We start from the raw sequence: 10,938 nt of genomic DNA, 5'->3' as shown, positions 1-10,938 counted from the left end.
TTTTTTTTTAAATTCTTCTTTAATTTCCTGGTTGACCCATTCATTCTTTAGTATGATGCTCTTTAGCCTCCATGTATTTGAGTTCTTTCCAACTTTCCTTTTGTGATTGAGTTCTAGTTTCAAAGCATTATAGTCCAAAATTATGCAGGGAATGATCCCCAACTTTTGGTACAGTGGAGACATGAATTGTGACCCAGAATGTGATCTATTCTAGAGAATGTTCCATGTGCACTAGAGAAGAATGTGTGTTCTGTTGCTTTAGGATGGAATGTTCTGAATATATCTGGTGAAGTCCATCTGGTCCAGTGTGTCATTCAGTCTTTATTTCCTTGTTGATCTTCTGCTTTGATGATCTGTCAATTGCAATGAGGGGGGTGTTAAAGTCCCCTACCATTATTGTGCTATTATCGATGTGTTTCTTGATTTTGTTATTAATTGTCTTATATAAGGGACATAAATATTTATAATTGTTAAATCTTGTTGGTTAGACCTTTTAATTATGATATAGTGTCCTTCTTCATCTCTTACTACAGTCTTTGGTTTAAAATCTAATTTGTCTGATATAAAGTTTGCCACCCAGCTCTATTTTGATGTCCATTAGCATGACAAATGGTTTTCCATCCCCTCACTTTAAATCTGGAGGTATCTTTGGGTCTAAAATGAGCCTCTTGCAGAGAACATATCTATGGGTCTTGCTTTTTTATCCATTCTCATACCCTGTGTTTTTTGATTGGGTCACTTAGCCCATTCACATTTAGAGTAACTATTGAAAGACATGAATTTAGTTTCATTGTGTTGCCTGTAAGGTAACTTTTGGGCTCTCTCTTTGCTTAGAGGATCCCTTTTAATATTTCTTATATGGTTGGTTTGGTGATCACAAATTCTTTAAGTTTCTGTTTGTCCTGGAAGCTTTTTATCACTCTTTCTACTTTGAATGACATCCTAGGTGGCTAAAGTATTCTTGGCTGCATATTTTTCTCATTTAACACCATGAACATATCATGCCAGTCCTTTCTGGCCTACCAGGTCCCTGTGGATAGGTCTGCTGTCAATCTAATGTTTCTACCCTTGTAGGTTACCAACCTTTTGTCCAGAGCTGCTTCCAGGATTTTCTCTTTGTCTCTGAGATTTGTAAGTTTCCTTATTAGATGTCGGGGTGACCTATTTTTATTGATTTTGAGGGGGGGTTCTCTATGCCACCTAGATTTTGATGCCTATTTCCTTCCCCAAATTAGGGACATTCTCTGCTGTAATTTGCCCCAATATACCTCCTGCCCCTCTCTCTCTTTCCTCTTCTTCTGGGTTTCCAATTGTTCTAATATTGTTTCACTTTATGGTATCACTTATCTCTCAGATTCTCCATTCGTGATCCAATAGTTATTTATCTCTCTTTTTCTCAGCTTTATTTTCCATCATTTGGTTTTCTATATTACTAATTCTCTCTTCTGCCTCATTTATCCTAGCAGTTAGAGCCTCCACTTTTGACTGCATCTCATTAATAGCCCTTTTACTTCAACTTGGTTAGATTTTAGTTATTTTATTTCTTGAGAAAAGGATTATCTAGTGTCTTCTATACTTTTTTTCAAACCCAGCTCGTATCTTTATAATCATTATTCTGAACTCTAGTTCTGATATCTTACTTATGTCCATACTGATTAGGTCCCTGGCATTCAGTATTGCCTCTTATTCTCTTTTCTGAGGTGCCTTTTTCTGTCTTGTCATTCTGTCCAGAGAAGAATAGATGAATGAGAGAACAAAATACTAAAATGGCAACAATGACCACAGAGAAATACACACTAAAAAAATCAGATGAGACTCGAAACTGGGGAAAAGAAAAAAAAGAGAGAGAGAGAGAGGATATAATCAGACAGGTGAGCAGAATAGAGCAATATACTGTATTCTGTGTATTTTGGTCTGTTTTTTAGAAAACTAGATCCCAAAATCATAAAGAAAGAAAAACATAAAGTTAAATACAATGAAAGGATAGAATGTAATTGTAAAAATGGAAATTAAAAGAGAAAAAAAAACAAAAGAAAAAAATAACAACAAGAAAGGAAGGTATATAAACAGACAGGTGAACAGAACAGAGCGATAAACTATCTCTTGAGTGTATTTTGGTCAGTTGATTAGAAGAAACTACATCTCAAAATTGTAAAGAAAAAAAACATACAAAAATAAAATTAAGTACATTGAAAGGATAGAATGTAACTGTAAAGATGAAAATTTAAAGAGGACTTTAACAAAACAAAACAAAACAAACCCCTCCCCAAAAAAAGAAGAAGAAAAACTAAAGGTAAAAAAAAGAAAAACTACAACAAAAAAGAGAATATGATCAGACAGGGGAATAGAACAGAGCCATACACTAGATATTCAGTGTATTTTGGTCTGTTAGAAGAAACTGTATTCCAAAATTGTAATGAAAGAAAAACATATATATACAAAAATAAGATTAAATACAATGAAGGGATAAACTGTAACTGTAAAAATAGAAATTAAAAAATATTTTAAAAAGGAGTTGCTCAAATAAGAAATTGGTTGAAAAAAAAATTAAAGTTGAAAGACTAGAGAATCATGGAAGAAAAGCCATGAATTCTATGTGCTATATTCTCCTGGCACTGGAGTTTTGCAGTTCTCGTTGATCAGTAAACATGGACTTGGCTAGATATTCTTGCTGATCTTCTGAGGGAGAGGCCTGTTGCATTGATTCTCAAGTGTCTTTGCTCCAGAATTATACCGCCCTTGCCAGGAGGCCAGGCAAAATAGTCTGCTCGGGTTTGCTCTATGTGGCTTTTGTTCCCTGATGGCTTTCCGTGTAGCTTTAGAGGATGAGAATAAAAATGGCAGCCTCTTAATCTCCAGCCCCAGAGCCAAAAGCTCGGGGCCCCACTCTTCAGTGAGCCCTCAGAGAAAAGCAGTCAATCACTCCTTTCTCCCTAGTCTCTTGCCACACTCCATGCTCACCCAGCCTGTGACTGAGCATTTCTATCTCAGGCACATGACCCCTTTTCGAAACTTCAAACCCTGCAGATTCCTGCCTTGCACTACCACACCACTCCTCCCAGGGGAGGGAGGCAAGGAAGAGAAGTTAGTTTCAACTGATGAGGATCTTTGGAGACACAAACCATACATTGAGGAGGATATTGGGACATCTCAAATAACAAGGGAGAGCCACTGTGATTAGATCAGAAGATTAGCAGAGACCATGGTTCTTATCATTGAGGGAGTTTCCTCCAAAAAAAAAAAAAAGAAAATTATGAGTCTCTTCTTACATTAAATTTTCCCCAGGAACAAAAGCAAAAAGCAGGAAAATATCCTGTAAAATCTAAGTCACTGACAGCCTTTGAACACAGATCAGGCTCAACTGAAACCAGAGATTACTACATAGGCAATAGACATACTGATAGTCACTGCCTTGGTAATTAAATAAATAAACAACAACAATACACAATAATAGAAAATAAAACAAAACAAAAAAAAACTTGGGGCTTTGGGGTAGGTATCTTCCATGGAAGGAAAGCCAGCACAAGACATTCTGGCCCAGGGAGAGTACATAGATAGGTATTTGTGGAATACAGAGTTCCCTCCTATCTTGAGCAAAGCAAAATGACCAATTCTGTAACTATCAAACTGGCTGTGAGAGCTACAACTGTACAATCAGATAAGGTAGATTGAGGTTAAGACAAACATCACTGGAAAATTATTAAGACTCACGAATCAGCAATTGTGTCTGAGGCATCCAACTTCCATCATCTCCAGGGAGCCTGTGTCCCCAGCTAAGACTAACAGCAAAGGCCAAAGATATCAGCTACCCCAGGCCGGCCTCACCCTTGCCCTGGAGTCTGTTTGTAGGTATGGGTCTCTTCTAATTAGCCAGAAAATGCTTTTCCATTCCTTTCTAAGAGGAAACTCTCTCACTCAAAATGACCAGTCTAGTTAGAGATGCTAACACATCATCTGAACTGGATTCTTTCCATCTCATAACCAAAGATATTTACTCCTGTCAAATATTTTGGTATCTACTAATAGGATTGCCATATCTTTTGTCATTACTGCGTACGGAGTATACATTTACAATATCCCAGGAGTGTGAGCTTAAAAAAAAGGAAGGGGTAGGCTTCAACTCCTACCGAGTGCCAGCTTTGGCTTCAAAAAGGGACCAGGATCATGGAAGAATGTTAATACCATACTTTTAAATTCCTTCTGGTTTTAAAATACTGTCATTACCAAGAAAAGGAGGAAGGGGAAGAGAAGGGGAGGGAAGGGAAAGGATGGGGAGGGGTGGGGAGGAGAAGGGGGGGAGAGGAGGGGAGGCGAGGGGAGAGGAGGGAAGGGAAGGCAAGGGAACAGAAGGGAAGGGAAGGGAAGAGAAAGGGAGGGGAGGGGAGGGGAGGGGAAGGGAAGGGAAGGGAGGGGAAGGGAGTGAAGACAAGAGAGCTATAAAAACTGTCAGGGACTTACTATAAGAAGAAAAAACAATAAAGACTACACCCCAATACCTGAATCATGAATCACCAACTCCCAACCCCCATATCTGACCTAGACCCCACTTCCTTGAGGCTCCTCAGAGTAGTATAGAATATTCTGGTGACAGAAGTGTTCACAGAAGTCACCCTTAAGCGTGAAAAAATTATCTGCAGATATGTTATCAGGCATGGTAAAACCCTCTTTGGCAAAGGTAATTGTAATACCTTCCTTCCAACCATGCTTGATGACAATGTGCAGGACCTTGTCTTCAGTGTATAATCTGCTCATCATTTTGATGGACTGTTCTGTGACTTTCAAGTAGATGCCTATACACCCCTTACTCTGAACTCAGGTCTGTTTTTTCTTCTATTCTGAGACCCTGGGAAGGAGGTGATATTCATGAAATACTGGGGGTCATGGCAATACTTTCATTTGGGAGAAAGTATAACTGGACCCTAACTGGATGAGTTATTTCTGTTCTACTTATTTACTCTGTGCCACATAATTTACATTTATAGAAGGATAACTAACTACTTGAGTTATTAATTATATTCTCTACTCTTGCCAGAGGCTACTCTCAGAAAAATGAAAGAATAGTTCTGCCTTCCTCTCCCCTCTAGAAATTTCTGGGACTCTTATCTTAGGGATTATCAATAGCTTTTGTACTTCCTGGCCTAAGCTAAACTTGCTAGGCACCAGTTGCACAACATTGTCGGCATTATGGACAAAATCTGGAAGAATGGGACTCTATCAGTGGTGGCAGTCCTTACCTAACTGCAAGTTAAGCAATGGTAGAAAAAGGACCTGAGGGATAAAAGAGGACATAGGTTAAAAGAAAGGACTTGCACAAGTGCGGTAATGTGGTCAGGGACTTGAAAAATAAGTTGTGATGGGTTTCATAAGTGACACTCCACTGTGTAGAGCCAGTGAGATCTCTGATTTGGCAAACATGTTTGCTGAAAAGAACTAAATCAAGTATCAAGGTCTTAATGCCTTCAGCAAAAGATGTCATTGCTTATATATGGCTTGGAGTTTGTGGCATCATTTGCCTTGGAATGGATCCTCTAGACTTAGACAATGAGCATCCTCAAGGCAACCATAAGGGACTGAACATCAAAAGCTCTTTCCTAAGTATTTAACAGTGTGCATCCCGCTAAATAGGGAAATAAGCTCCCATGATATCTAAACTCTTCTCACCCTGTTAAATGGTGGCAGAGAGCCAGATTTACTTTAAGTGGAAAATGTAATATACTTTTTCTGCTCCTCAGTGCTATGGAACAAATTTATGATTTCATATTTACTATCCCATTTAATCCTCACCACTCTTCAAAAAAGATATTGTTCCTACCTACTGGGGTACCACAAAGTTAATATATGCTTAGTAGATTAACACAGACAATGAAGCTAGTGATAGAAAACATTCTGGTATGTGATCAATCATAAGGAAAAGAATTGACACATATAACTGAAGGGCCTGGGAGCTGAGTTAGCTTCAGGCAACAATGTTGATGCAGGACCTCAATGGATGTCATCAGGAGTTAGTTTTGTTTGCATTTTGGCTCTCTCTCTTCTGTGCTGGATCCAATCTCAGGTGTCAGGTGATGGCTGGATAGCTGCTAGTAAATTGAAAGCTACATCCTGCCAGGTTCAAGTGCACTGAAAATGCAGTGTTTTCTTATAATAGTCCCTGTAGGTGGCATCAATTGGATCATGTGCCTGTCCCTAAAATAGTCATTTGTGGTCAGTTTGTCAAATTCCAATTTTAGACAACTCTGAATAGAGGTGTGGGGGAAGACAACCCCATAAACGTATAGAAACAAGACTGAAAAATGGGGTCAGTTTCTCCAGAGGGCACTAGAAGTACAGTTTATAGAAAGTGAATGAATGAAAGGTGACAAAATAAAACTAAAACAAAACAGATGTCTTCTATAGCCCTCTCTATAACATAACTCCTGACTTTGGGCCCACAGCCACACTACTGTCCCTTCAGGCACTGAAGTTTGCGTCAAGTCTGAAAGTAGATACTTGCAGAAACCATGCGAGGTGGAGTGAGTAATGGGATAGAGACCAGGGCAAGGATCTTGTAGGGAGAAATTATCTGGAAGACTTCTGAATTCCTATTGATGAACCATCCAATAAGTTGGCTTCTCAATTCCTAGGTCTTTTCATTTCAGATTCCTTTACCTCCATTCCAGTATGGCTATGGCCAACACCTAGACCTTACCACAAGGCACTTCTATGACTTCTGAATAATACAGTGCCATATCCCACCCTCTGACCTCAATCTCTAGCCTTTCTAGCTTATGCCTTCATATGCCAATCCTTCAACCTTGCCAGGACCTTCAGTCCTTTGATTCTTCCATCAGCAACTTTTTGCTATCATTTCCTCCTCCACAGTAGACTTCATGAGCCATCACTTAAGTACCATCCTAAATATTCCCATTCATTTTTCTTTCATCATTCCCGCCTAGCAAAATCCCAAATCCCTGCCTTTTCCAGACCTGCCCTCTGCTTAAATGACTCAGACCTATTGGATAAAATCATACAGATGAATCTACAACTAATAAACAACTACAACAGCTTGAAATGCACTCATTTGTTCATTAATTCTAGGTATATTTATTTATTTTTATGTATACTTTTGAGTGCCTACTAAGCACTTGTCACTGTGACGCTTACATTCGTTGTTTCCTTAGTCAACACTTATATTTACATCCTCTTCAAAACTATTTCAGATATTCTCTACTCTTCTTAAACTTCTGCCCCCACACCAACTCAGCAGATACACTAGATTCCCTAACAGTAAGCTTAAAGAAATGAACACCAAAGACCCTTTCCTAGGTCTTTTTTAACAGTGTATATACCACTAAATAGGAAATTGAGCTCCCATGATAACTAAAAGAATCTGTCCCCACTTTCCCCTCCCTCTTTCTCCCTTCCCCTCTCTCTCATCTTTGACCCTCCCAAACTGAGAAATGTTCCTTTACTCCTCCCATTACAGTTTTCACACTGTATTGTAAGTCTTGCCTTAATTATCCATCTTCCTCTAGAACATGGGCCATGTCCATCTTTCTACTGCTCTATTTCCAGCATCTGTGGCTTAGTACCCAGGGGCCTTCCATACCCCTGGGGAACTTAAGGAGCCAAGGGAGGAACGCCAGGGCTGGAAGGCCCCGCCCCCTGCTCTGTGGGGGAGGGGCCATGCCAGGGGCGGGGCTGAGCAGTGCCCTCCTCCCGCTTTCTGAAGGAAGTTGTGCCGCCTCACCTCAAGGTGGTGAATTTAATCTCATTGCTTCTGTGAAACAAAAGTTCTTGATTCATCTTCACAGATGTTCTAGTGGAACTTTTTGGGTGACTTCAGGGACTTTTGGACACCCCTTGCGCCAAAGGACACTTCCAAAGGCCCCGCCTTTTCTGTTAGTTGTCCAGGGCTTGTGCCTTCAGGGTCTCTGAGGGTGGCTCCTCAGCCAAAGGCTTCACATCACTAGGCCGTCTTGGCTGGCTGTGGATGCACACGGTCCTCAGAGGGCATCCTCAAAGCTGAGCCTCCTGGGGATGGGAGCTGCCTTCTCTGCGTTTGAAGGTGGTCAATGGCGCTCAGCAGCATCACCACCCTCATAACTCCTGTTTACTGCAGCTACACGGGACACTGGCTGCTGGGCCTTAGGTAAGTCATTGAGCTGTCCCAGATCTCAGCTCTAATGGGACATATGAATACCAACCTGATAGGGTTGCTGTAAGGAGTGGCTTGAACAAGAAAAGGGCTTTTACACCAGTGGAGTTAAAGGTTGGGCTTAGGGCCCTGCTGCAGTTGCCACATGAATTGGTGAGTGCCCTTGTCCTGTGAGCAGCTCTGAGAGGCCCAGTTCCCTAGGGATTAGGCTGCAGGCTTTGATAGTAGGGTAGAGAATCTGAGGAACCTGTCTTCACAAACTCAAGTGTTGATGCATTCATGTTTTATTGAGAACCTACTGTGTCAAGTACTGTGCTGGATAGGCCCCCCCACCCCCACCACCCCCATTGAGCAGGATTTGGACCTTTAGCCAGTGGGCTCTTCTCTTGCAGTCTTAAGTGACCTAAGTGAGTTAGCCACTCAGGTTAGTTATTTCAGTGTTTACTTTTCTGTTATGCTTCATACTCCTTAATCCAAATGCTTTAGAACATTCTCAACCTTGATTTACCACAGGATTCCAAACCTAACAGCTTCAAAATACAATCCTCTACTACCAGCTTGCTTTTGCTCTTATATTTGCAATATCCATTTGTAGCATTCAGTCAAGTAAGAAACATAAAAGTCATCCTTTTTTTCTTTCCTTTTTATCCTTCCCCAAACTAGTCAGTCACCAAGATTTGTTTATTTTACTTTCTAAATATTCCCAAATCTGCATCTTATATCAATCTGTGCTACTACCATGGTAGTTCAGAGTTTTATTGTCTCTCACAGAAACTATTCAGTAGCCTCCTAACTAATCCTTACTCCAATTTTCCATCTCTTAAATCTTTCTCTTTTCCACTACCAGGGCAATATCCTTGAAACAAAAGTGACCATGATATTCACTTGCTTTCAAACCTCAGTGGCTCTCTACTGCAAACTAAATAAAGTATATACTTACTGACATAATACACAGGCCTTCCATTAGGTCATATCTCCCTCCCTTCCTCTCTCTCTCTCTCTCTCTCTCCCTCTCTCTTTTTTTTCAGCTTTCTCCTAGAATTTCTCTCTTCTGTGTATTTTTTGCTCCAAAGCAGAGAAAAGCTCAGTGTTTCTCCTGAACACTGCTGGTCAGTGTTTCCATGTCTTTGCTCATAATGCTTTCCCTGTCTGAAATACCCTTTCTACTCTTCTTTCCCTGGATATTTCCTAATTCTTTTTCTAGACTCAGTTCAGGTATTAGTAGTTCCTTCAAGAAACCTCCAAGTTCCTTGGACCTGTCTCTCCTAATGAATGAAAGCATTAAATCACTGGAAGAATGATAGCAAAACTCATCCCCACCCCGCCCGCCATGGCACAGATGAATACATTTTGTGGTTAGAGAAGGGGAAAAAAACTCTACTACTAGCAGAGGGACAAAAATCTATCCCGGGCCCAATCAACTACATGTACTCTACTGCTGAAGGAGAAGAAAGATCTCTGAAAAAGCACTACCCTCAAGCCACAGGCACACAGGGCCTGTGTAGGCCTGAGGCTATTACAGGGACAACAGAAAACCCCAACCATCACCTGGCTAGCAACACTAAAAAGCAATAGGAGTCTATCAGTGGAAGAAGGGCAAGAGTGTAGAGTAGAGATAAATCCTCTCAGAAATCCAGCTGCATAGGGAAGGCCTAAAGTTAATGGTGGACAAACAACATTGTAAACAGTCCTGCTAAAATTCAGTTCTCACCCTCATTATTTACCAGTACCTCATAGTAATTGTAGAGGTAATTAAGGCTGGTATTACATTGTTCGCATGGGGCAAATACAAAAAAACAACTAGCAAGAAGATAAATTTAACCCCAGCTTATCAATAACTCTATTAAATATATCAGCCAATTAAAAGATGGTGATTAGAACATTGGACCCAATGTTGGACCAATCACTATCCATTTTAAAAAATATATTGTAAATATAAAGACAAAGATAGTTTAAAAGTAAAAGAATGGAAATAGAAGAATCATACTAACATGAATCAAGAGAACACTGATAATTAAGAGAATATCAAACAAAACAGACTTCAGAACAAGGAAGTTACCAGAAAGAGGGGCATTTATATTATGTAAAGGGGACGTTTACCAACAAGATTATAAGCATCCTAAATGTTTATGCTCCTAACAAAGATTCAAAATACATGAAGCAGAGTGATTAAACTGAAAAGAGAAATATGCAATCTATAATTATAGTTGGAGATTTTTAACACTTTATTCTAAGTGACAGATAGAAAAGCACAGAAGTGTCCCAAGAGATTCTAGGCATAAACTAGTAATGGCCAGAGCTGCAGAACAGAGGGGAGAGATGTCCCTGAGAAGAATTCAACAAAGAAAGGGGGGCATCTCTATAAGAAAATAATTGTGGAGATGAATTTAGAAATTCCCTCAAAGGCCAGAGATCCAGGAGGATGGTCAATTCCAAAGGGTCAAAATTTGGAGATTCTATGAGAGTCATTGTAGTGAGAAACTCCCAAAGCTAATGAGGTATCTTGGTATTCTCAGAACTCCAGTAACCAAGAAGTACCTTTCACAACTAAAAGTATTGGTGGCCCAAAGTTTAGTTCAGCCATATCCTAGAGAGAAGTTTGCTGGTAAATTAAAGCTCAAGTTTGACGTAGAGATCCAGAGCTAGCCACAGGACTGTCCCTTTGCTATTGGCAAGGCTCAATTGCCTCCCTTGGCTTGGCTTCTAAGATCTCATAGTCCCATCCCCAGAGTGTTCCCATTGGGTCCATGGCTACTGAGCACTTGATTTGCAGCTAGTCTGATTGAGATGTATTATAAATG

The sequence above is a fragment of the Zalophus californianus genome, chromosome 2, assembly GCF_009762305.2.
Source record: "Zalophus californianus isolate mZalCal1 chromosome 2, mZalCal1.pri.v2, whole genome shotgun sequence".
Lineage (NCBI taxonomy): Eukaryota > Metazoa > Chordata > Mammalia > Carnivora > Otariidae > Zalophus > Zalophus californianus.
This window is presented reverse-complemented; position numbering follows the sequence as displayed.